This window comes from Suricata suricatta, chromosome 6 (assembly GCF_006229205.1).
Source record: "Suricata suricatta isolate VVHF042 chromosome 6, meerkat_22Aug2017_6uvM2_HiC, whole genome shotgun sequence".
NCBI classification, from domain to species: domain Eukaryota; kingdom Metazoa; phylum Chordata; class Mammalia; order Carnivora; family Herpestidae; genus Suricata; species Suricata suricatta.
This window is the reverse complement of record NC_043705.1, coordinates 54,934,907-54,960,961: the sequence shown is the minus strand read 5'-3', so window position 1 is coordinate 54,960,961 and position 26,055 is coordinate 54,934,907. Positions and strand designations below refer to the sequence as shown.

At 39.8% G+C, this 26,055-nt stretch overlaps 1 long non-coding RNA gene across 1 annotated transcript; it reads left to right on the top strand.

Moving 5' to 3' along the window:
- Window positions 1–12,969: 12,969 nt before the first annotated feature.
- On the top strand, window positions 12,970–20,722 carry LOC115294681. Its single transcript, XR_003910059.1, has 3 exons — window positions 12,970–13,053; window positions 18,866–19,019; window positions 20,568–20,722. It is a non-coding gene; the product is annotated as an uncharacterized LOC115294681 (long non-coding RNA).
- Window positions 20,723–26,055: the final 5,333 nt, after the last annotated feature.

Genomic DNA, 26,055 nt, shown 5'->3' with positions numbered 1-26,055 from the left:
GCACATTGGGAGGCAATGCCCATCTCCTTCTTCTATGACATTTGAACAAACCCCTGGGTTAGGGGAGGCTGGCAGGGCTTTGGGCATAGAGGTAGCAACTTCAGGCAATGGGGAGTCCAGCAGGCAGGAGGCCTTATTCTTAAAGATGCCAGGGCCCCATAGCATGAGAGTTCCCCCAACATGTCACCTAAACCCCTAGCACTGACCTTACTGTTACCATTCCTAGGTCCCTGCTGATCTCAAGTGCCCAAACCCTGTGAGGAGATTAGAATTTAGGGTTGGGGAGTTGGAGTCTGGCCTTCTTTAAACTGTTCCTAGACTAAAAGATGTTGACAATAAAGAATCACCAGAAGTAGGACTGGGTGGGGTGGAGGTGGGGGTGAGGCAAGGAGATAACTGCCTGAAAACTGATATAAATAGCATTCTTTTAAATTTCCCAGAATCCAAAATAGGAGTCAAGACTCAAATTTGCCTCCTTCATCAGTTTTGAGGTTTTTGCTATTTTTCTCCCCCATCGTCCGTGTATCATTGCCAGGGAGAGAGAAAATGGAAATGACTCCTCTTCTTCATGTGTGTAACTTTTTGCCCCTTTTCAGTTAAAGGTTGACTCGACTTCCACCCAAACTGTGCATCGCTTTATCCTCTGCCCCTTCTTCCCTTCTTCCCCATTTTCTTATCCCCTTCTCGCTGGCTCCTCCTCCCTGGCCAGCCTGGGCCTCCTCTGCCTGCCCTGGCACCCCCCACGCCCGCCTCTCCTTTTCCTCCTTTTAGTCCTTATTTTCACAAATTAACATATTATAAGCATTAACTGGCAACCACCCTGAAAGGAGATGAGCTAGTGTGAGGAAAGGAAGTATTACTGCCAAGTTTTAACTAATTCCTGCTGCCAATTCTGTGGCATTTTCCACGGCTGTGAAATTGCAATAAACAAGGGGCTGCACTTATGTTTCTAACCTTTCCACTGTTGGTGCCGAAGACACGAACTGAATGTTGAACACCAAGCTGTCACCTTCTAAATGTATTACATATTCTTTTGAAAGAGAATTGCGGGAGGCTCAGATTGGGCTGTGGTTGGGGGCACGACCGGGAGGGGAGTCTCTAAAACTGTGGCTGAAAAATAGTAATTTCTTTCATTAAAAGAAATGTATCATCCTAGTAATCCAGTAATGAGCTGGCCTAAAATGAGCTAATTTTCTAAAAATTAACCTGAAGCATGTATATATATTATGTGTGTATTATATACATATATATATATCACATCCCTCACAGTATAAAAAATGGTTTTTAAAAACATCATTATTTTAAAAAAGATAAAGATGGAGCACCTGGATGGCTCAGTCGGTTAAGCATCTGGCTTCGGCTTAGGTCATGATCTCACGGTTCATGGGTTCAAGCCCCGCATCGGGCTCTGTGCTGACAGCTAGCTCAGAGCCTGGAGCCTGCTTCAGATTCTGTATCTCCTTCTCTCTTTGACCCTCCCCTGTTCAAGTGGTCTCTCTCTCTCAAAAATAAATTAACATAAAAAATTAAAAAAAGATAAAGAGTTGGGAACGGTGAGGAAGATTGTCAAATGACGATCACAACAGCCTATAGCATCATTCCCACCTGCCCTAGCAACTTAAAGTTCTCTGCTTCCATTCATAGGTCAACAGTATTCATTAAGAAGGTGTTCTCTTCAGAGTCAGAGGGTACTCCGTACCTGAAAGGAAAGATTGTCTGCACCCATATATCCTGTAGCATCTAGCCAGGCGGCACACAATGTAGCCTCTGCGGGCTCTTGCTCTGTGCTAATGTTTATACATATTCTCTTACTCCCTCCTCAGGCCAACCCTACGAGGAACATAAAAGAATCACCCCAGTCTAGAAATGGGGACCTATAAGCTTAGAGAAGTTAGGTAAAATGCCAAAGTCACAGAGATGGTGACCCTCTGTGGCCCACCCACAGGTACCCAGGTTTTCAATAAATTCCTTTAAATTTTTGAACCTTTCAGTTTTCTTTAAGTTCTTACAAAGGCATTCCATGCCTGGTTCAGCAGAGAGCCATCTGGAGCCATCTTTAAGGGCTGGTGCACAGGTTGGCTCTGCTGCCTTTCACATGTGGCGTCCAGGTCCACAGCACATGCTCATGTTTGCATTTTTCCAGCCCTCAGGAAGGGGATAGAGGATCTAAGGCAAGTGTGTTCTTCTTTAAAAACCAGAAGTTGAAGTCTGGCCATGCTTGTAAGCACTCATATCCCATTTGCCCAAACTTCATTACATGCCCACACCTAGTTTCAAAAGAGGCTGGGAAATACAGTTTCTAGTTAAGAAGCTGTGAGCCTAGCTACAACAGCAGTGTGTGCTGTGCTGGGAGCTGTTGGGGTATTGTCTGGTGCTAACGGAATGAGAATGTGGGGAGAGGAAGGGGACAGGCAGGTAATAGGCAATTAACAGACTATCAGAGTATTAGACTGAAAATTTTGCCTTTAAAATAAAAAAAACAGTTAGAGCTATTCAAATAGTAGAAGGAAGCTCATAGAAGAAGTCCTTAAGGGACTTAGTCAATTTTCAAACTCTATATAAATGTCCATGAAATATTATTCAAGCAGGTCAAGGACCTCTACTTGGGCCTGATTCTAGCACTAACGAGCTGTGTGACCTTGGACACATTGCCAGTAATTAGTTTCTTTCAGCCTATTTTCTCATCTGTAATTTTATCCTGATAATATCAGCCCCAACTATTGATAAGGATAAGGATTAAATGTGATATCCATTGACATATCTTGGGAGAGAGTAGTTGCTCAAAATGATAGTTCTTTATTACTGTTCAGTCAATAAGCTTTCAGTACTCTTTGATACATAGGAGGAGAAAGGAGGCAGAGTAGGGTTTGGCAAGTGAGGAATTTGTATACAGATGAGAGCTAGCCTAAGCAACTGGAGTAGCAGAATATTTGGGACTTCCAAAAGAACGTAATATGTTTGTATCCTAAATCAACAGTGACTGTTAATAAATTCAATCAGAATTAGCAAGGTATTATATCTTTTCTTGATATTCTGTTTTTTTATCCAAGAGTATCTTTATTTAGTCTTCATACTTTTGCTGGGTATAGAATTTGGGGTCAATTGTGATGCTTTTCTTTCAGCACTTTAAATATTCTTCTTTTCCTCCTTTGTTTCTGATGAGAGATAAGCCTTAATTCTTATTGTTGTTTCCCAGTGTGTAAGGTGTTATTTTTCTCTAGTGGCTTTTAACATTATCTTTTTATCTTTTGTTCTCAGAAGTTTCTCTATGATGTAGATATAGGTTTTTTTTCATCTTGTGGTTTGTTGAGCTTCTTGAATCTGTCGATCTATGTTTTCCACCTGATTTTTGGTGATTTTGGTAATTTCTTAAAATACTTTTCTCTGCCCCATGCCCTCTCTCCTCAACTTTTGGGACTCTAGTTTCACATGTGATACACTTGTTGATATTGTCCCACAGATTCTGTAGACCTGTTCATGCTTTTCAGTTTTTTCTCTGTTCTTTAGAATGAATAATTAAAAAAAAATTTTTAATGTCTTTTATTTATTTTTGAGAGACAGACAGAGACAATGTGAGCAGGGGAGGGTCAGAGAGAGAGGGAGACACAGAATCTGAAGCAGGCTCCAGGCTCTGAGCTGTCAACACAGAGCCCGATGCAGGGCTTGAACCCATGAACCGTGAGATCATGACCTGAGCCAAAGCCAGAGGCATAACTGACTGAGCCACCGTGGCACCCCTAGAATGAATAATTTCTATTGGTTGGTCTTCACATTCACTAACTCTTTCCTTCTGTCGTGTCTATTCTTCTACTAAGCCCAACCAGTGAAATTTTATTTTTGATATTTTATTTTTCATTTTGAGAACTTCTATTTGAATCATTTTTTATGTTTCTTTTTCTCTACTGAGATTTCTTATTTGTTCATGTATTAAAAGATTTTTTTCCCTTTATGTTCTTAGGTAGTTATGACAGCTGCTTTAAATTCTTTGCTAATTTCAAATTGGGGGTCATCTTTGGTTTGATTTTCATTGCTTTCACCTTCTCTCTCTTTTTTTAATTTCAAAAAGAGCATGTGTGGGCAGGGGAGAGTGGTGAAGAGAGAGAGAGAGAGAGAGAGAGAGAGAGAGAGAGAGAGAGAATATTAAGCAACCCTGAGATCATGACCTGGGCTGAAACCAAGAGTTGACACTCAACTGACTGAGCCACCCAGGTGCCACACTTTCATCTTTTCTTGAATCTCAGTCAAATTTCTAAATATTTAGACATTTGGATAATGTCCTGGACATTAAATGCTATTTATAAATACCCTAGATTGTTTTGCCTTTCTGAAAGTTACTGGCTCTGTTTTGTTTTGAATAAAACAGGGAGCTAACTTGCTTAGACAGCAGCTGAAATCTCATTTAGCACTTTTAGCCTCACCTGGGCTGCTTGGAGTCTGCCCTGGATGTAAGTGGTTTATTGGTCATCTGGAGACTTGGCAGAGTTTAAACACAAAATTTGGAGCTCTTTCTCTGGCTCTCTCTTTTTTGGGACATCTCCCACTTTACTTTTAGGCTGCTATGGTAGCTCTGAACTCTTTCCTCTTATTCTGAAAACTGGAAGGACTTCAGAGCTTCTATCCTGGTGTTAGCTGCTCTGCTAGGCATGGACTAGGGCCTGTCCGTAAGTGAAAAGCTACAAAACTACAAAAATTGAGAAAGTCATCCAGTACCATTCCTTCACTCATTTGTTGGCTCCCTTCCAATGTCTGCTTTTGACTGCTCTGTGGTGCCTTCAGGTATAATTTATTTATATTCTGTACAGTATTTATGTTGGGGCCCATCCAGCCAGCAGTGCTGTGTGGCCTATTGGGACCCTGCTTCCCCTACTTGAAAAGGTGTGCACTTGACTGCTTGACCTAAGTGGATCAGAGACTGGGGTTAGTTCTCCTATTATTCATACCTCTTGGTGATTGTGGTTTCAGTAATTGGGCAGATTTTCTGATTGAAACTTCCTCCCTAGTTAGAGGCACCTTACTCACAGACTATTGTTTAAACCTTTAAAGAAAAATAGCCTTGTCATAAGCTTCGGTTAATATTACACTATATACGCAAAATAAGACCCCCGCTGATGTATTTTTAGTGATAAATTATGTTTTTTGATCTTCTGTATTGTACTTCTTTCCTGTCTTTAATTATCTGTTCTCTCCTCCAGGAAAACAATGATCTATTCTGAAACATGTGATTCTTAAGAAGTTGCAAACAATGTAATCATTAAAAGAAAGATGTAATCACCTATGGTATATAAGACACCAAGTTTCACAGTCAAGTGTGGTCTCTTCCACCATTCATGTTGTCTGTGTTCTTTCTTATAGATATTTTGCCGACACTAACCCCCTACTCAGGGACCCTTAGACTCTGGTGCGTGGGCTGGTCCCCCGCATATTTATACTTGTTATTTGTGGTCCAAAGATCACAAGAGGGTTGGTCCAACAGGGGCTTCTATTCCTTTATCAGAAGCTAAAATGCCTGCTACATTGTAAAGCATAGTAGGATACAAATAAGTGTGGTGGACTAAAGATGGTTCAGATTCTTAAAAACTCTTCTTATTGTGACTTGGAATCTATGGTCCTTTCCCTGGAATCTGTGTGGACTCTTCTTTCACCATGGAATATGATAGAAGCAGCACATGTCAGTTGGGGCTAACATTTTAAGGGAACTTGTATCTTCTGGTTTCTGTTCATGGACATAATCTTTCCCAGAGCCCTCAATTTCCATGTAAGAAACGTGACTGTCTTGAGGCTTCCATGCTGTGAGCAAGCCCAGACTAACCATAGGAGAGAGTGTGGAGAAACAAATTCAGTTATGTATTTTAAAGGAGAAGAGATAAGGAGAAAGAGACAGACACCCCGACTGCTACCAGCTTGCCAGCTCCTAGGCTCCTCAGTTATCCTGGCTGAGGTCTTAGGCATGAAGCAGAGATGAGCCATCCTCATAGTCCTGTCTGAATTCTTTACCACAAAATCATGACATATATAATCCTAGAAATAAACTATCATTTTGGGCCACTAAGTTTTAGAGTAGTTTACTACCCAGCACTAGTTAACGAGAATATTTACAAGTCCATCTTAGTTTCAGTAATGAATAAAGTTTTTTTTATGGCAAAGACTCAACTGCCTATATTATATGTAAGACCTTATTGTTCACAGTCAGAGTGAATCTACATGCTAAATCTGTACAACCCTAATTTCCCCCGTCTTAGCTGCTTCTGGAATTATAAGTACAGAGTCTCCAGAGAAAATAACTAGGCATTAGGGGTTATACTTTACAAGTCAACTTATTTTTATTACAGCAAAAGCAGTAGTACCATATTGATAGATGAAGAAACTGAGAAGCAGTTTAACTAAGGATAAGTGGCTGGAGTGGGGTCACCATGGCAGTGCTAGGATTTGCATTGAGTGTTCCCAAATTCACTGCTTAGTTCAGAGAACATATTGATTGATTATTGATTGATTTCTGACAAGTTAGATCAATGAGTGTAGATGAATTCAAACCAGCTACTATTATTCAATTGTGAGTTTTAAAAGGAAAATCAAATACAAGACTTTAGGTCTCCTTTTTTGCACTGATCCTGTTAACATCAATTAGACTGTGTCCTACTATGATATTCTAATTTTTAGCACAAGGAGAAAATGAATTGATTTCAGGGTTGATATCTCTTAACATTTAAAAGGAAATACTTCTATTGAAAATATGGGCACCTTAACCATACAATAAATGGCTTGACATTTGTGAGAGCAAAATAGTCAATAGAAGCAGAATTTTCATATTGAAAAATAAATCATTAACCTAGATATTTCTAAGTTCAATTTCAAAAACTTGAGTATGTCATTAATATGTTTTTCCTTCTACTTTCTCTTGATTAAGGCAGCCTCTACCACAGAGGCTATTGGCTGTTTTCCCTAATACCTCTGAGTCCTAGATAGACTAACAGTCTCCATTTTTCTCTCCCTCCTTACTGTTCTGGTATCAGGGTAGGGATCACCCCTATAATGAGCAGCATCAATTTGGAGACAGAAATTCATTCATGTATCTTGATGTGGTGAATAAACATTAGACTCTTAACAGAAGCATTCTGTGAAAGACTATGTTTTCTCTTTTGAGTATCTTGACAATAGAAATAAACCAGGCTGGGAAATAATTCATAGGGCTCTCTCCCAAGTTATCATGTTACCATGTCAAAAAAACGATTTAAGTTTATTTTTGAGAGAGAGAGAGAGAGAGCACAGGTGGGACAGATGCAGAGAGAGAGAGAGAGAGAGAGAGAGAGAGAGGCCTCTGCACTGACAGTAGCAAGCCTGATGCAGGGCTCAAACTTACAAACCATGAGATCATGGCCTGAGTGAAGTCAGATGCTCAACCAACTGAGCCACCCAGGTGTTTCTATGTCAAATTTTTTTTGATACTTCTCCATAACAGGTAAAATCTCATTTCCTTCTTTTCAAATATGAGCTGGCATTGTCCCTCATTTTAAATGAATAGAACATAACAGAAATGATGCTGTGTGATTTTTGAAGCCAGCGCGGAAAAGACAACACACACATGTGATTCACTCTGACTGGAAGGCTCCGCCCACCCTCACCTCCAAGCCAGTTTGAGAACTCCTACCCAGATTGAAGATCTGGGATACAGAAGGTGAGCGTGTGTGTGCGTGTGTGTGTGTGTGTGTGTGTGCACGCGCGCGCACGCGCGCAGATGTGCATGTTAGAGATGAGATAAAAAACTATTTGAAGCACTGTATTCTTTAGGTCCTAGTGATCTTATCAAAGACTTGAATTCACCAAATTTTCTACTCAGGGATGTACTACATTGAGTAGCCTCTGCTATTTCTTCTCCACTCAGCCTCATCTTCAGCTTTAGACCCGACTCTTCCTGTGAAGGAGGTACTAGGGAGGAGTAAGAGATCGGATCTGTGCAGAACAAACTCAACGTTAATCTTCCAAAGGATGAATTCCCCTTTAGTCATTGCCTCCCTGAAAAAAGAGTCTCTATCCCCTGTTTTCTGAAATGAATCTGACTAAAGGACACATATACTTTCTTCATGCCGCTGAAGCACTGAAAAATAGTGCATATTTCATTGCCAAAATGGTCCAAAATTCCCTGGTGTGTTTGGAAACTAGAAATTTGGATGGAGAGTAGGGAAACAGAAGAAAACCTCAAGGTTTCAAACTTTCAGAGTTTATTGACCATAAAAATAGTGTAAGAGCTCTCATTTGGGGGATGCTTCAGAAGAAGAATTGAATATAAATCCAGGGAATTATCCAGATTCTTTGTGAGGACTGGCATGGCCACATTTGGAATACCATGCACAAGTCCAGTCACCTTATTATAAAAGGATATTACAGAAATAGAGAAGGTACAACAGAGGGCAGAGACCCACGTGGGGATTTAAGGATCTTAGCTAATCAGAGTGGTATTCTTTGGTAAAGGAGAGATTAAGTGGGAACTCATTAAAGTATAGACAATTCTGAAGGGAATAGAGAGGATAATTGAGTTAGTGTCAAATACAAGAACAAGGGTTAGTAACTTAAGCTAAGAAAGTGAATTTAGACAGGCATTTTCTGAATTGTGTGTAAATGATATAAAACAAAGGACTGAGGAAGATAAAAATAAGAGACATAGATTTTTAGAGGAAGAAACATGTAATTTTTCCAATTTGGTTCATTTGCATTAAATAATGAAGAGTGATTTTTTTTCTTTTCCACTTTGAACAAATATATCTTATGGTAAGGTTAAAATTAAAAGGGTTGGAGTGGCAATTTATAATTTTAAAGAAGCTAAGGGGAAGTTGCTAACTCCAGAGAAAGGACACATAAGGTTAAGAGCTTCTTGGCTTTTCTCTGCCTCAAAATGCAATAGGTTTCTGACCTGAACCTGCCACAATACCACATTACTGTTCACAGTTTTGCACCACTGCCAGTCCTGGTGAAATTCTGCATTTGTTCATGCTATCATATCCCCCAAAACAATGATTTCCAGTATGATAGATATGTTTTTACTTAGGTAAATATTTGGGAGGAGGGAGGAAATAATTATATAGTGTATGAAAAATATTGACTATAAGTAATGGTTTGTTTCATCCTGACCTTGGGAACTGTGGTGTAGTTCAGATGACAGTCCTGAGGCACCAGCTTTGTGCCAGAAGTTTCAGTGCCTGCATATAAAGTGGCCAATAGGTATTTACTGAATAGACAGCGCCCCTACCCTGAAGGAATTGGGTGATACAATGACAGTGGTACCAAAAGTGAGGGAATAAGCATTTTAGTGGGGAGCAGGGGCGGGACCATTTGAGCTGCAGCTAACAGGGTAGTGATTAAGAGACAGGCTCTGGGGTTAGTTTGAGACCTGCTCCATTGTTGGCTGTAGCATCTTGAGCATTTTACTTCTCTGCCCTTCAGGGCCTTCATGTATAGAATGAGGGTGATAGGACTCCCTTCTTGGAGTTTGAGTGAGAATTATAGTGAATTGATACATGTAAATGACAGATTACTAGAACCCAGTGGGTGCTCAAAAATGGCAGCTGCAATTATGAGGCTGAAGGAACAAAATGGACAAAGGCCACACATAGTAGGAAGCAGAATGATCTAATGTGTTTAGCAGGTTCATGGGTGGAAGAGGGGTGGTACTTTAATTCTCTAAACCTCTGTTTCTTCATCTGTAGGATGGAGATAATAATAATAATACCTATCCCATAGTGTATGCAATAGAAAATGCACAGCACAGTGACTTGTAATTAGTAAGTACTCAATAAGTATTAACTGTTATTGTTCCAACCTGCTTCATTGAGAATTGTCGAGCAAGTGCTGTGTTAAACTAGCTTTGTCCCTCCTTTTCCCTCTGTTTTGCCAATTTTTTAAAAGGAAAAAGGTAAGTGACTTAGCCAGAAAAAAGCGAGTTTATTCAAGAATGGCAGAGACTGTAATCTGGACAAGTAAACCATGGACAAAAGAGAAGGCTGTCCTTTTATAGAGGAAAGGTGAATTGGGAAGGGTTGATTTGAACAGAAGTTCACCGGAGGAAAATGAAAGTTCAAAGTGACGGTGACTTCTTAGTGGTTGCAAGTGCAGTTTGCTTTTGCTGGACCAAGAAGAAATCTTCCTTCCTTCTTCCCGCTGGACTATGCAAGCACATAGGAGCCCCACTTCATGGCTTTCTGACTCTAATTTTGAGTTAGATTTCCTTAACACATTTTCAAAGTTTTTACAAAGTGACTGGAAAAGGAACTAGCTTTTTTGCCTTCCCCTTGCCTTACTGCTATTCTTCTTTCATGTTACTAAACAAACAATGAAGTCTTCCTGAAAAGAGTCTCAGAGTCCACCAATTGTGAGGTGCTTTAAAGTTAAGTAGCACAGACTTACACGTCACTATATAACCAGTGACAATTCATGAGAGGCAAGTTGTTTATTTGTTTTATTTCTATAGATTATAATCTATAGCACAGATATTTTGGCAGGAAAGCATAATACTGAAAACCTTAGGGAAGCAAGGGTTTTACTTTTTACTACAGAAAATTCCAAATATACACCAACGTGGAGACACTAGTATAAACCACTGTCTTCACAGCTTGCAGCTTCGTTATCAGCACCTGACCAGTTGTGTTTATCTAGGCATCTCATCCACATCCCCTCCTCAACTGTTGTTTTTTAACAGAAATAAGATATTTTCTTCTGTAAGTACAGCAGAACCTTGGTTTGCAAGCATAATTTGTTCTGGAAACATGCTTTTAATCCAAAGCACTTGTATATCAAAGCAAATTTCAAGAACCATTAGCTCAGTTGTGATCAGGTCACATTCAGTGTTATGTACTACTCATATTGCAAGACATCACTCACTTATCAAGTTAAAATTTATTAGAAATGTTTGTCCATCTGCAGAACACTCATAGAACAAGTTACTTGCAATCTGAGGCCTTACTGTACTTCAATTTGTACCTCTAAATGATGAGAACTCTTTTTTAAATATATTCTTATTTTTTGAGAGAGAGTGTGCACGTGTATGCATGCACACGTGGGGGAGGGACAGAGAGAAAGGGAGAGAGAGACTCCTAAGCAGGATCTGCATCATCAGCACACAGCCAGATGAGGGGCTTGAACTCATGAACTGTGAACCAAAATCAGGAGTCAGATGCTTAACCAATTAAGCCACCCAGGCTTACTCCTAAAAGGTAAGAACACTGAAAAAACCCCCACAATACTATTATTACACCTAAAAAATTAACAATAATTCATTAATATAATCAAATATCTAATTGGTATTTAGATTTTTTCCAATTGTGTCATAACTCCCTTTTTTCAGGTGGTTTATTGTTTCCACAGTCCAAGCAAATTGTATATTCTACATTTTGATTATATGCCTTTAAAACATTTTTTTAAATCTCGTGGTCCTCTCTTTTTCATTTTCTTGCTTATTCATTGAAGAAGCCAGATTATTTTTCCCATAAAATTGATCATATTCTGGCTCTTGCTAAATGCATTCCCATAGTTTAACACATTCTTCTGTTCTCTGTGTGTCCTATAGTAAAATCTATAGACTTAGTCAGATATAAGGTCTATTTTTTTTTGTCAAGACTACTTCATAGAACATAATGACAAGTGTGCTTCATGTTGCATTACATCAAGAGACACATGTCTGGTTGCCTCTCTTTTTGTGATTTGTAATTGGTCAATAGGTTGAGGGGTTGTTAGCCTGATCCATAATACAAAGTTGCCCATTGGCCTTTCACCTAATGATTTGAACAGCCATTAGGGATGGTTATTTAGATCCATTATTTCATCAAGAAGTTGCAAAACAGTGATATAATTCTATCATTCCTTCTGCATTTGTTACTATAATTATTGGATGAAGAACTCTGACTTGACAACTATTTGGTTACCTTGAGGTATTGTTGGGACAGAAAAGGTAGGATGAATGTTGATTTTTTTCCTTTTATGTACCAATTGCCAAATTATGAATTGTTTTCAGGGCGTTACCCAAAGTTATCAATTATTTTTTAATTTTTTTGCACTAAGTCTTGGAAGAACAGGAGCCAGCAAAGGGCCCTACACAGAAAGGTGGACCCAGGAGGAGACCCCAAAGGGAAGGGAAGGTTGAGGACAAATAACCGCTTTGGATGTCTTCCCTCAATCACTTCCCCACCCCACCCCAGTTCAATTCCACTTAAAAGCATTTATTGGGAACCTAAGAGCCTGAGGGATCTAAGCACTAGGAATTCAAAATGAATGTGGCACAGTTCCTGCCCCCGAGGAAGTCACATATCTGCTGTGAGAGTCTATGATTAAGTCAGGGAATGCCAGCATGCTTATTAGGACAGGGCAGGACCTTCTTCCCCTCGCCCTACATTTCTGCAGCCCATACTACACGCCTCTTCTCCCTTCCATCCACTCTACCAGCCCTACCCCAGAGAGAAACGAGTCCTATTAATTTGGGCGTAAAATGTGTAAAACGACCAAACAAAACAAAAACAACTTTACTACGTTTCTTCCACGTTGTCTTAGTGACTGTATTCTTAGATGGGGGCCAGTTAGGTACTGGGATTACGTAGTTCTGGTCTATATCCTTCTGGGGCTCACAGACTGCTGGTGGGATTGACACTGGAAAGACAAACACAAGGCTCAGAAGGAGACGTGCGGCGAAACGAAATGGGATCACTGCGAGATGAGGGGGAGATGGGTGGCCACTGAATCAGTCAGCTTGGAACATAGCAATTTTGTCTCAGAGACGGTCAGGCTCCAGCTGGGTAAAGCTTTCTTCACCCTACTCCACCACCCGGTGACCTTGCCACCTACTCCACCTCAGCAGAGAGCCCACCCGCCCGGAAGAGGCTGTACCCGCCCCCTCACGAACCTACCGACTCCGGGCACCACCTCCCACTTTCAGGACTTCCCAGCATTCTCCGCGAGGCGTGCGCCTCCCGCCAGGCACAGGGGCTCCGCCGCGCTCACCGCCTGCGTCTCCGCCTGGCGGACACCCGCGCTTTTTCCGGAAGGAGCGGCCCCAGCTCCCACAGCAGACATGAGGTAGGCACAGCCCTCAGACTTTTCAGTTTTTCCTGGTGTCTGGCAGCAGGTAGGGGCTACTCCCCTTCCAACCCCGCACCAGCCACTCCCTTGTGGGACAGGACTGTTCTGGAGCTGCGTTGGCCTCGCCTTCCAGAAGTCCAGAGGGATTCAGCTCTGGACAGGCCACCTTTTATTGCTGCTTTCCCTTTTCCTGTATCTTTCCCCGAGCCCCTCCACGATACCCGCTTTCCTAAAAGAAACACTTGCACGCGAATCCTTATTTCAGGGGCTGTTTGCAGGGGACCCCAAACTGAGACGACTCCCTGGATCGCATGTTTGTCTTGCCAAAGCCGCTGAGTCTGTTTTCTAGCTTCAGTGGACACTTCTCAGTACTTGTTTTACCTGGTCGATGGCAGAAGCGGCCCCTCATAACCATCTTCTTCATGAAACACCGTGCTACTCTGTGCTCCCGATGTTGCTCATAACTCCGGTCGTTCCGTCTGTTTTATGGACTTTTTATTTTTTGTTGAAAATCAGTTTCGCTGAGCTGTAATTCACATACCATACAATTCACCCACTTACGATGAACTATTCACTGGTTTTTAGTATATTCACTGAGTTGTTCAACCATTTCCATAATCAATTTTATGACTTTCTCATCACTTAAAAGAGATACCCATTAACAGTCACTCATTTTTTGCTTGTCCAAGTCGAAATCAAGCACTAACACATTCTGTTTCTGTAGGTTGGCCTATTCTGGGCATTTCATATACATGAAATGTACATAATGTGGTCTTTCTTGACTGACTTTTTCCACTCAGCATAATGTTTTCAAGGTTTACTTATGTTGTATGTGTCTGTATTTCATTCCTTTTTATAGCTGAATAATAGTCCATTGTATGGACATACCACATTTTATTTATCCATTCATGAGTTGATGGACCTGGAGCTGTTTCCACTTTCTGGCTATTATGAAAAATGCTGTTATGAACATTTGTGTACAGGTTTTTGCATGGACATATGATTTCATATCTCTAGGGTACATATTTCAGAGTGGAATTACTGGGGTATATGGTAACTCTGTTTAACAGCTTGAGGAATTACCAGACTCTTTTCCACAGAGGCTGCACCATTTTGCATTTCTACCAGCCATGTACGGGAGTTCACTTTCTTCATATCCTTGCCAACACTTGTTATTATCTGTCTTTTTGATTCTAGCCATCCTAGTGTGTGTATATAGTGGTATCTCATTGTGGTTTTGATTTGCATTTTTCTAATGGATAAGGATGAACATCTTTTAATGTGCTTATTGGCCATTCGAATATCTTTGGAGAAATGTCCTTTGTCTCTGGGCTTATTTTGTAAATGTTGATATGGCTCCAGGTTCATTCAGTGCTGATCCCTTTTTCCCTTCTGCCTATGCACATACATATTAATGCCCACTTCTTATTTATCCCCTATTCATTTATTAAATCATGATATCTTTCAACAAACATTTGTTAAATTCCTAAAATGTACCAGACACTCTGCTTAGTGTTGAAGCCAAACAGCTATGAATAAACATATGAGGTCTTTGCTAATGAGAATTTTGGCATTCTTATAGGGAATGAAGGTCTTAAATAAAGAAGCAAATACGTTAGATAATGTAAGGTAGTGGAAGAACTATGACATCAATATGATAGGGTGGTGTAAAGAATACTGGTCAGTGGATGAGGCAAGGTGGGCATCACTTTAGAACTGGTGATTGAGGAAAGCATCTCTTAGGCTGGGGCTTTGAGCTGAGACCTTCATGTTAAGAAAAAGTCATAAGAAGAACAAAAATGAGCATTCCAGGCAGAGGGAAGCAAGTAGAGGGATGAACTTTGTTCAGGTACAGTGAGAAGGCCAATGTGGTTGGAGTGCAGTGAGCAAAGGGGAGAATGGCAGGAGGTGAGGGCAGGCAAGACCTTCTCTGCAAAGGGCAGTCAAGAAAAAGCTGACTAGACCTGGGACTCCTGGGATTAACCCTAATATGATTTTGGAGAGAGCAGTCGATAAACCACCCGCATATAGGTGGCCTTCAAACCAGCAATTAAAATTTCTCTTTGCCTCCTCCATTTCCTAATTATAACTCTTCCTGCATAGAAGTAAAAAGAGATACTATACCTGAGAACAGCTAATAAATAAAAAACCGGCATGAACCATTACTTTGTTTAAAATAGAAAAATAAAACCCAAACCAGCACTACAGTGTGACAATTTATGGTGTTGGAAATGTCTTCAGAAGTCTTTTTAGAGTTTTGTGTTGAATGTTTATGGAAGGTGTAAAATTCTTATAATGCCAGCGTTTTATGACAGTGCAGTTGGCAACTCCTTTTAGCTTGATCTCCGCTTTCAGGAAATGTGGATTTTCCTTCATTTATTCATATTGTTTCCAGTCCATCAAAAATAGACAAGATATAACAGGACAGTCCATTTGTACCACTCTTTTTGGAAATAATTGCCAGAAGCACTTTATGGTTGTCAAACCCCTCGGATGTGACTCCTGAGCAGTCCTCTGTGTTAAAAAGCATACATTTCCCGCACATCTTTGTATTCCTCTCCCATTTCCAGCACAGGGAGGATAATCAGAATGGGAGAAGCAGCCCTTTAAAATTCAGGGCTGTGCAAAGGTCAAGGAGGGGTTGAAAAAGGATATATGGAACCCCTGGAAGAAAAGGGAGGCATGGACTCCCTCTGTTTACAAATGAGCTTCATGAAAGAGTTAGGAAAAGCTTGGGTTTACCAGATATGCAGAACCATATGCATACATTAATTAAAGGAATGTGAAGGAGGAGGAGGGGATCTGAGAAAATAACAAAGCTGCAGTGTATGCGTGCAATGATTTTTCATTCTGTTTCGCTTCAGCTCTGCCCCTGCAACAGAGGATCTAATCAATCTGCCGGCTATTAAGTTTGTTAATTGATAATGCATACTAATTAGGCTGTGCGCAGTTACTTAAGAGACTTTGCTAAGGTGATTGTAGGCACAAGTCCAAATGGAGTTTAAAGTATTCTGTGTGAGGTTAAAACCCATCAACCAGAATAGATGGATTTTATATTATAACAGAAGGCACAACATACCCATAAGTATTTAATGTATTGCACAGTTATCCATTATTACATATTTTAACTCTACAAAATAATTAAAAATGTAAAAACAGCTACTAAAAACTATAACTAAATCACATTGGTGAGGGTGTGAAGAAGTGTCAATGAGAGAGCGCTATTTTCTCATCAAGCTAAATGTTTCCTTTTCTCATTTTTATTTGGGAACAGTTAGGGTTAGCAAGGAGGAAGCTTTGTGAAAGCAAGATTTATCAAACTGTGTGGACACCAGAGTCACTAAAGAGCCTCAGATATCAGATTGTGATACCCATGTTTCAAAGGTCAGCACTCCAGAGGCTGCCCAGTTGACCTATAGAAACACATCATCTGGGATCTCAAGGTTGAAACATGTTTATCAACCATAAAATTAACTTCTGGTCCCATGGTTTGTACTCTTCCTTTGGAATGCTATTACTTTGAGAATGGACTAACAAGGACCTCAAGCATTCTCCAAGTGTCCCTTGAGAAAATGTTCTCAAGGAGGATGGATCATCCCTCTCTATGTTTTGGAGAATAAATCAGTTCCAGTTTAAGCCCAAGAGATATGTCTAGGTGGGTCCAAAAAGATTTCTCCAGATCAGAGTGACATCTCACTCTATTCTGGTGAATGTCTCAGGTTCAGATGGATCAAGGACCAGCAAAGCTCTCCAAAATCAAATCACAAGGCTAACCTAGAGGAGATCAAAATTCCTTACGAGGCCTTGAAATCCCCCTGTTCTTCTGGAGGATTCAGAGACTAACTTCATGGACTTTTTATTCATTCATTTAGCAGTTATCTCTTAAGTAGATTATATGTTCCAGGCATTGTGCTTGGTACTAGGGATACCAGTGATGGTCAAAATACACAGTCCCTTTCCTTCACATAGCCTAGAGTCCAGTGTATCTAGCATATCTTGCCAGAGAGAGCTTTCTAAAAATGAAGGTGTATTCGTGTAACTCCCCTGCCTAAATCTACTGGTTCTTCCAGGATGACGTTCAAATTACTTAGTATGGCATATGAAATACTCCAACCTTATCTCTTGAAACCTCCTCTTTTCAGTAAAATACTTTTTTGGGAAACATCTATGTTCTAAACACTGTACCAGGTGCTGCATATACTCAGAAAGCCAGTTACAGTCCCTGCCTTCAGGGAGCTCAGTATTGAGCAGACTCAACTCATATATTCAGGGCAAAATCTGTCTACAAGTTTGGGTCCAAATTAGATTTGTCTCTGAGGCTTCTAGGCAGAACTGTAATATAGCAGTTGGTTGTTTCCAAAAGTTGCGTTACTATCTAATTATTGATAGAATGTCCGTAATTTGGAGGCAGTGGGCAAAAATAAGTGGCTGAGTTGATATAAAAATTCTACTAAGCTAATCTACAAACTAACATTGAAAAAATAGGAGTAGGAGAAAAGCTTCCAAGAAAGACTATTTAGCAAAGCAGAGGGTGCTCCTATTTTATTTTCATTCCTCAGGCAAATGGAGAATTCTCACAGAAATTTGAAGCTAGCAGGAGGCAGTAGTGTAGATAGTATGCATTTAATTAACAAATGAATTGTGTTCCTACAGTGTGACCATTGAACCTGGAGCTGATCTATACTGCTTTGTTTTAGCTATTTTGAGATGACTGAGTTCAATGACTCTGAGTAGAGAAAACTAATCTCTGAATAGTCGATTGAAAGCATCTAAGAGAAAAAATAACTGGAGACCCATCATGCTTATGAGTCAAACATTACTAATTTGGTCAAATAGCATAATATAAGATGGGGTGAGTAAAGACTTTGCGAGAATAAGCCGTTTCCAAGAACAATTTGTGCAAGCTAGAGTTTATCTGAATATAATGAGCATATATTAAATATAGGATAACCTCTGGCAGTAGCATGAATGCACTAATTAGTGTTTAATAATCATAAAACTATTTCTTGAGAGCCATGTACCACTGGAACAAGCATTTACTCTTATTGTACCAAAAGCCATGATTGGATAAAAAAATGTTGAAACATTTAAAAAATATATATGCAATTATTTTTCTTCCCTGTTAAGAAGGGATGACACAGTCTTGTATTCTTACTATTGATAGTATGTTTGAGTAATACTGAAAATGAATAATTTTCTGAAGACTGACTGGGTTTTAAAAATAGATTCTATGTGAAGGAAACAGGAATGAAAGTCCTCAGTTTTGTGGCATCTATTAACCAAAAATGAGGTCTGATGCTCATCTAGACTCTAGGACTATATGCCAAATCTGTTAAAATCATTTGGAACAGTCTTATTTCTTATTTAAACTTTTTCTTACATTTATTTATTTTGAGAGAGAGAGAAAGAGAGCGAGCAAGCATGCAGGGGAGAGGCAGAGAGAGAGAGAGCGCGAGAGAGAGCATGCCATCAGCGCAGAGCCTGATGCGCAGCTCAAACTCACGAACCATGAGATCATGACCTGAGCCAAAACTAAGAGTTGGATGCTTAACCAACTGAGCCACCCAGGTGCCCTGGGAATAAATATTTTCTGGACTTTCACTGGAATATAAGTAAGTCTCATATATACTTATTTTTATTTATATATGAATTGAGAAGATAATAGTATTCTTTTCATACACAGATCTTGAGAATTGTTAGTTGGGGTGGGTTAATTGCTATACCATATAGTCCTAAAATCTCAGTGGTGTAACATTAAATATGTTTTATTGTTGCTTTTTGTTTTTCCTGTTTATGTCAATCCACTAAGCTTGGCAGAAAAGCTCTGTTCCACACAGTCTTTCAGGGACCCACGCTCCTTGCAATTAATGGTTCCGTCGTTCTCTAAGGCCTTACCAGGATCCTGTGCATTTAGCTGACATAAGGGAAAGAGAAAAGAGGCTTGCTACAGGCCAAGCCTAAAGGTGGGTATACATCACTTCTGCTGACATTCTGTTGGGAAGAGGTTACTGGATGGCTGTACCTAACTGCAAGGGAGCCTGGGATATATAGTCTAGCAGGTTTCCCAGGAGTTAAAAAAAAAGAACATCTAGCCACTTTTTACTAGGTAAGATTAACCGAAGCAGTATCTTTAAGAAAAAGAGTGGTGACCAAAAGTAATAAGCCTTTTTCATACTTGGCTATATTAAGGCAGGCAACCCAAACTCCATTGTGTACTACTATCCTCCAGAGACGTTTTATTAAGTGAAATCTGATCTGGAGTGCAAGGTTGCACAAAATAATGCAATAATAATTCCAAAGAAAGTTTCATGTTATCGAACCACAGTATCTTAAGTGAAGCTAGTTTTCACCATATCTGAGCCCAGTAGAAGTTGGTTTGTATAGACCTTCCATCCCTCTGCATACCATGTGGGTTCTCTGGCATATAGAGATCCTGCCCTTGACCCACCACTCTAAATTCAGTTATCAACCCCACTCAGCACCCCACAGTTTAGGGTTTGAGGATGCACTTGGAATAGGCTGCTGGTGACTGTGAGACTGCAGGATCTAATGGTCTACAAAAGGGTATAAAATATTGAACAGGCTTCTGGTCACATATCACAGATTTATCTATATATAGTTTTGCCTTAATTCGTAAGAGGCAAATTTCATAAAACAATTAAATTAGAATATAGTTATTTTCTTTACCATAAAATCCACTGATTGAATTCCTTTAACTGTCAGACTTCTTTAGTATAGTCAGAATATTAGTTGATATTCAAAAATTATAGATGTTTCTAGAAAATAGTATGCCTCTTTAGTAATATCTAATGCATCATATAAGACATACTAATAGATATATGAATAAGTAGATACAAGTTTAATCTTATACTATCTTTTTTTGTTTATTCACCTATGACATGACTTTCATTTCATTTTATCTTTGTGAGAGAATTTATTTAAACATAAGAATAATTATGGTATTCTATTTCTTGCCATATTTTCATAATTATTTTCTAGGCAAAAAGTCTTTATACAATTTGGTGCACTAGAAATCAAATATTTTTAACTTAAAAACTGGACATTTTGGGGCACCTGTGTGGCTCAGTCGGTTAAGCCTCCGACTTCCACTCAGGTCAGATCTTATGTTCGTAGGTTCGAGCCCCCCGTTGGGCTCTGTGCTGACAGCTAGCTCAGAGTCTAGAGCCTGCTTCCAGTTCTGTGTGTGTCTCTCTCTGCCCCTCCCCCTCTCATGCTCTGTCTCTCTCTGTATCAAAAATAAATAAAAGATTTAAAAAATTAAAAAAAAAACTGGACATTTTAAGTAGAAGTGTAAACAAACAAACAAGCAAAAAAAAGTGCTAAACAAGTTTTACAGATTTGACATCTTATTTGCTCCCAAACAGAGCTATCTTAAATGAGCTAAAAATTTTTTTTAAAGTTTAGGCTATCAGTTAATATGCAATAATAGAAAATTGTTGACTTCAGCTTATTTCTGCTGTCAATTAAATTATGTTAATTTCTAATTTTAGAAAGGAAGATGAATGTTTTATGAAGTATCAAACATTAACTCCAATCATTCCTAAATGATGCTTATTGTGTGGAACATTGAAAAGAACAGACACTTAACAATTCAGCATATCTGATTGGAGACTTTAGCAAGGTATTTGGATTAGTCAATATTGTATCTGGCCGATTTGGAAACCTGACATTAAATGACTAAGACTCACTGGTTGATTGTTTGGGTGTTTTGGTTTTTATCATGTAGTGTCTGTCAGGATAGGTGTTTTAGGGCAGCTATGGAATGAGGCTCTTTCTGATTTACCATTCTTAGCATGTGTTTTGCATCTTCCATGGCCAAAATATGATGACTGTGGTTCTAGGCATTGTGTCTGTATTCCAGGAAGGATAGAGAAAAGATGGCTAAAAAGTCTGTCTCTCTTTCAGAAGCTTTCTTTCTAAGAAACCTCATTCTCACTTTTATTCCTGTCCCCTTGTTGGGTATCTTCTGTTTATCTTTCCAGGAGTACTCCTCCCCTTCTCCATTTTGCTCTGTGCCCTGGGAGGCCGACCCATATGGACTACCTCAATAAATTCTTTGTCCTCTGGCTTCCAGAGGTAGCTGCAGCATCATTTGTTTTGTGAGGCCAATGAGGCACTGGAAGGAGATGGGAAGGCAGGAGAAGAGTGAGGTTGAATGATGTATTTCCTTAACTGTTCTCTACTTTTTCATCAAATGCTGGCTAAATCCATCTCCTTTGACCCTGTGACTTAGCTGAGATTCAGGACTGGGAGTGGATAGGGGCTGATGAGATCTGGAAAAGGGTTCATTGTACAAACAGTATCTGCAACAGATGCTTGCTCTTAAATCTGAGAGGAGCTGAGACACCTGTCGTGTGAAAATAAGCATCAGACTTGCTTACCATCAACCCAGCCTTAGGCTTTCCCTTTGGGTTATAGTTTGCCAACAGCTCTGAGGGGATCAGATGTCTGGAATTCTGGCCAAATAATACTTCACAGAACAAACTTGGGTATCTCCCACCCTCTTATTATTTCTGGACATTCTTCAGGCCTTCCTCTAGCTTTCATTTATTTATATTTAAATGGGACCCTCAAGTGAACAGAAGTATTCTACTTTACTAGTTTATGACACATAGTCTTCATTATCCATGTGTGGTTCTATCCTTTATTTATTTATTCTTATAATGAACACTCATGAAATCACCAATCAGTCCCAAAACTGAAACACTGACCGTAGTTTACATCTACTTCCGTGCTCCTCCCCTACCTTGTTACTTGTTCCCATAAGATAATTATTGTCCTAAAATGTGTGTTTACCATACATATATGCAATATGGTAAATTTTTGCATGTGTAAATATTTATACATAAGCACATACATGCCTAAACAATTTATTTGGTTGTTTTTGAACTGCATAAAACATTACATTCTATGGATAACTTCTGTTATTTTGATTTGATTTTTTATTTTATTTATGTTTTTAATGTTTTATTTATTTTTGAGAGAGTGGGGGAGGGGAAGAAAGAGAGAGAAACACAGAATCCAAAGAAGGCTCCAGGCTCTGAGCTGTCAGCACAGAGCCTGATGCGGGGCTTGAACTTGTGAACCAAGAGATCATGAACTGAGCTGAAGTGGGACGCTCAACCAACTGAGCCACTCAGGTGCCCCTGGGATCTGATTCTTTTAAACATAACTTGTATTTTTTTCTAATATTTATTTATTTTTGATAGATAGGAAGAGACAGGGCACAATAGGGGGAGGGGCAGCGTCAGAGTGAGACAGAATCTGAAGCAGGCTCCAGAGCATAGAGCCCGATGCAGGGCTTGAACTCATGAACCACGAGATAATGAACTGAGCCAAAGTTGGATGCTTAACTGACTGAACCACCCAGGCCCCCCAACATAACTTGCATTTCTGAGATTTATCCATGTTCTTGCATTATTACTGTTATGTGATATTTCATTAATTATTTATTCTTGCGTTGTGAGCATTTGAGTCTTTTTTAGGTGGGGTTTTTTTTTTTTGTGGCTATTTACAAGTAGTGCTGTAATGAACTTTTCACACACATGTTCTGATGCATGCGTGTAGGAGTTTCTCTCAGCTGTATCTCCAGGAATAGAACTGATGAATCTTAGAGTGTATTAATGTTCATGTCTACAAAGTAATGTGACATTTTAATTGTTTTTTAATGTTTATTTATTTACATTGAGAGAGAGTGCACATGTGCACGTGCAAGTGGCAGGGGAGGGGTAGAGAGGAGAGGGAGAATCCCTAGCAGGCCCTGCACTGTCAGCACAGTGCCTGACATGGGACTCAATCTCATGAACTGTGAGATCAGGACCTGAGCTGAAATCAAGAATCAGACACTGACTGAGCCACCCGGGTGCCTCCCCCCCACATTATTTTTCAATGTGGTTATATAGTCCCACTTGTAATATATAAGAAAACTTCTTGATCCATATCCTTTCAACATTTGATATTGTCAGACTTGTTGATTTTTGCCGGTTAAATAAATGAGAAATGGTATCTCTTTGTGGTCTTGATTTATGTTCATCTAATTACTAGTGAGGTTAAGCATCCTCTTGGATGCATATTGGCTATAAATACTTTCTAGGCTATGTAATGTCTGTCTAGGTCTTTTGCCCATTTAAAAATTGAGTTGTTGTTACTTTTCTTTCTCAGATTTAGTAAGTTAGGTAGACATAAAATCATTGAAGACTTAGAAGATTTGAACACAATAACTTTCATTTAGTGGGCACATATAGAATTCTCCTACCCATAATTGGGGAGTGAACATTCTTCTCAAGCACAGGTGAAACATTTCCAAAAATAAGTCATTTAGTAGGTCATATATTTCAACACATTTTAAGGAATAGTCACCATGACATAGTTAGAAGTTAGTAACTAAAAGCAAGTTAAAAGAAATGTTGAGGGGCTTCTGGGTGGCTCAGTCAGTTAAGCATCTGACTTTTTGTCTCAGGTCATGACCTCACAGTTCATGAGTTCAAGCCCCACATTGGACTCTCTGCTGTCAGCTCAGAGTCCACTTTGGATCCTCTGTGCCCCTCTCTCTGTGCCCCTCCCCTGTTTGCTTGCTCTCTCTCTCAAAAATAAATGCTAAAAAAAGGAAATTTTGGAAAATTTGGAAATCTAAAAATATTTCCAAGTGACTCATGAAACAATGAAGTCACTTTACCTTCATCACCAGGATCCATATGCCTCCTCTTCCCTCCATCACATACACCCTACCTACCTAAGGAGCCAGCCCTTTTGTCTTATCACTGCTGTCCCATAGCATCTTATATGCAATTTCCCTCAGACTGCTGCACCAGAACGCGCACTCCCACCTGACCCTCAAAACCATCACCTCCCATAAACTTAGAAAGAGGGACAGATGCCATGATGTTTATATAATTTATTTTCTTAGGCCAAGTAGAAATAGGCTTTCAGAAATAACATCTCAACTAAAATTTCTGAGTGATAATCATAATGATAATGTCAGTTCCATTCCCATCTTAGCTTTGCAAGGCACAGTAAGGGAGTAAGCAATTAACTATATGAGAAAGAATCTGTTTCCCTTCCCATGCCATCTCAAAGTACACAAGAGTTTATACTGAAAAGCTGATTTGATAGGGTTTTCTAGGTATAAATACCAGCTATCCCCATTTTTAAGCTTGAAAAAAGCACAAATTCTACCCTTTTTACATATGGCGGAACAGCTCACATTTCAAGAGTGGCCCTTTATTGTATTTTTACATTTATTTATTTTGAGAGAGAGAGAGAGAGAAGGAAAGAGAATCCAAGCAGGCTCTGTGCTGTCAGCATGGAGCCCAACATAGGGCTCTATCCCACAAACTGTGAGTTCATGACCAGAGCTGAAATTAGGAGTCAGACACTCAAGCAGCTAAGCCACCCAGGTGCCCCAGGAGTGGCCCTTTAATCATATCTCATTTTCTTCTGCTACATAAACCTCATGGATTTTACTAACTTGCAGCTCCTTTAACGTAGGTGCAATAGCGCAAGAAAAAAGCCTACAAGAAGGAGAACAGGCCACTGCTTGAGTCTCTTGGTGGCTGCTACACAAAGAGAGAGCACACACAGATCTTTCCTGGCACCACCAAAGCTTCAGCTTCAGGCCCTTCACTCTCTGCAGGTCATGGTGGGGACTATAGCAATTTTGAATTTATGATTTTGTATTCTTTTTCTTAAAGAAAGACTGCAGATTATGTAAGCTTAAGGCCCCCAAAAAGCTGGATCTGCCTTTGAATATGGACATTATCAAAATACATATAAAGCTCTAGTTCATTTCATAATAGGCAAACTCCTATTTGGTGCTGGGCCAAGCTCTGGAAGATACCCTAGGCCCTCCTCAACTGGGAAAATGCCCCACCATGTAACTCTTCTTTGTTTCTTTCACTCTCACCAGCGTTTGCTGACCAGTATAAAAAATATACAACATTGAAATAACACAATTCTTTTATTTGTTTGTTTACTTATTTATTTATTTATTTATTTATTTATGTTTTATATACTTGAGAGAGAGAGAGAGAGCACATGCAAGCAGCAGAGGAACAGAGAGACAGGTAGAGAGAGAGAGTCAGAGAGAGAGAGAGGGAGAGAGAGAATCCCAAGCAGGCTCCACAGTTCCAATGTGGAGCCCAACGTGGAGCCCAGTGTGGCTCAGTCTCATGAAACATAAGATCATGAGCCGAAATGAAGAGTCAAATGTTTAACTGACTGAGCCACCCAGGTACCTCCACAATAACAAAGTCTTTTTGCAGACTTCTTGAAAAGGGCTAAAATAATAGTTTATAAAGATTAAATTCTGGGTTAGTCTGCAAAATAGGTTAGTGCTGGGTACATTTCATTATTCAGTTTTGTCTTAGAATCAGAGTATGTGGTAGCTCTTCTTTATAGGTCTGTCTCAAGCTCCACTCCAAGTCACTTCTGAACTCTGGGCCAAAAAGCCCAAGAAGGACCTTAATCAGCTCACACATCAGCTTAGAATAGTGACTTTAGTGATTTGGACATCTGGCCACTTGGAACTGGATAAAGGCCACCAACTCACTTGACAAAAGCCACTGAACATCTGTCAGTATGGAAATAGCTCTCCTAACTGACCCTGAATCAGATTTCAATAGCCAACCTCACAATGAAAGGGCATCTCTTCTCCTTCTATCATACAGATAAGTTGGTGCCATTTAGAAATATTCTACCAATAGTCTACCATTAACACTCTCTTACATAGATATGTTTGATACAAGTGCAAATGGTGTTAATCCATTGTCCCTTTCGCCTGTACTTTCACTTTGCTGTAAGACATGCACAAAAGCGGTGTTAGAAACATTGAGCAGTGCATGTGGCTCAGTCACTGAGGCAGGGTCCTGGAGATATTCTGTGTGGAGATGTTGGGAAGAGGGTCCCAGGGAAGGGAAGAGGGAGATATCAGGGTGGAGGCATATATTGGGGTTCAAGGAAACTATTGTTTAACAAATGATA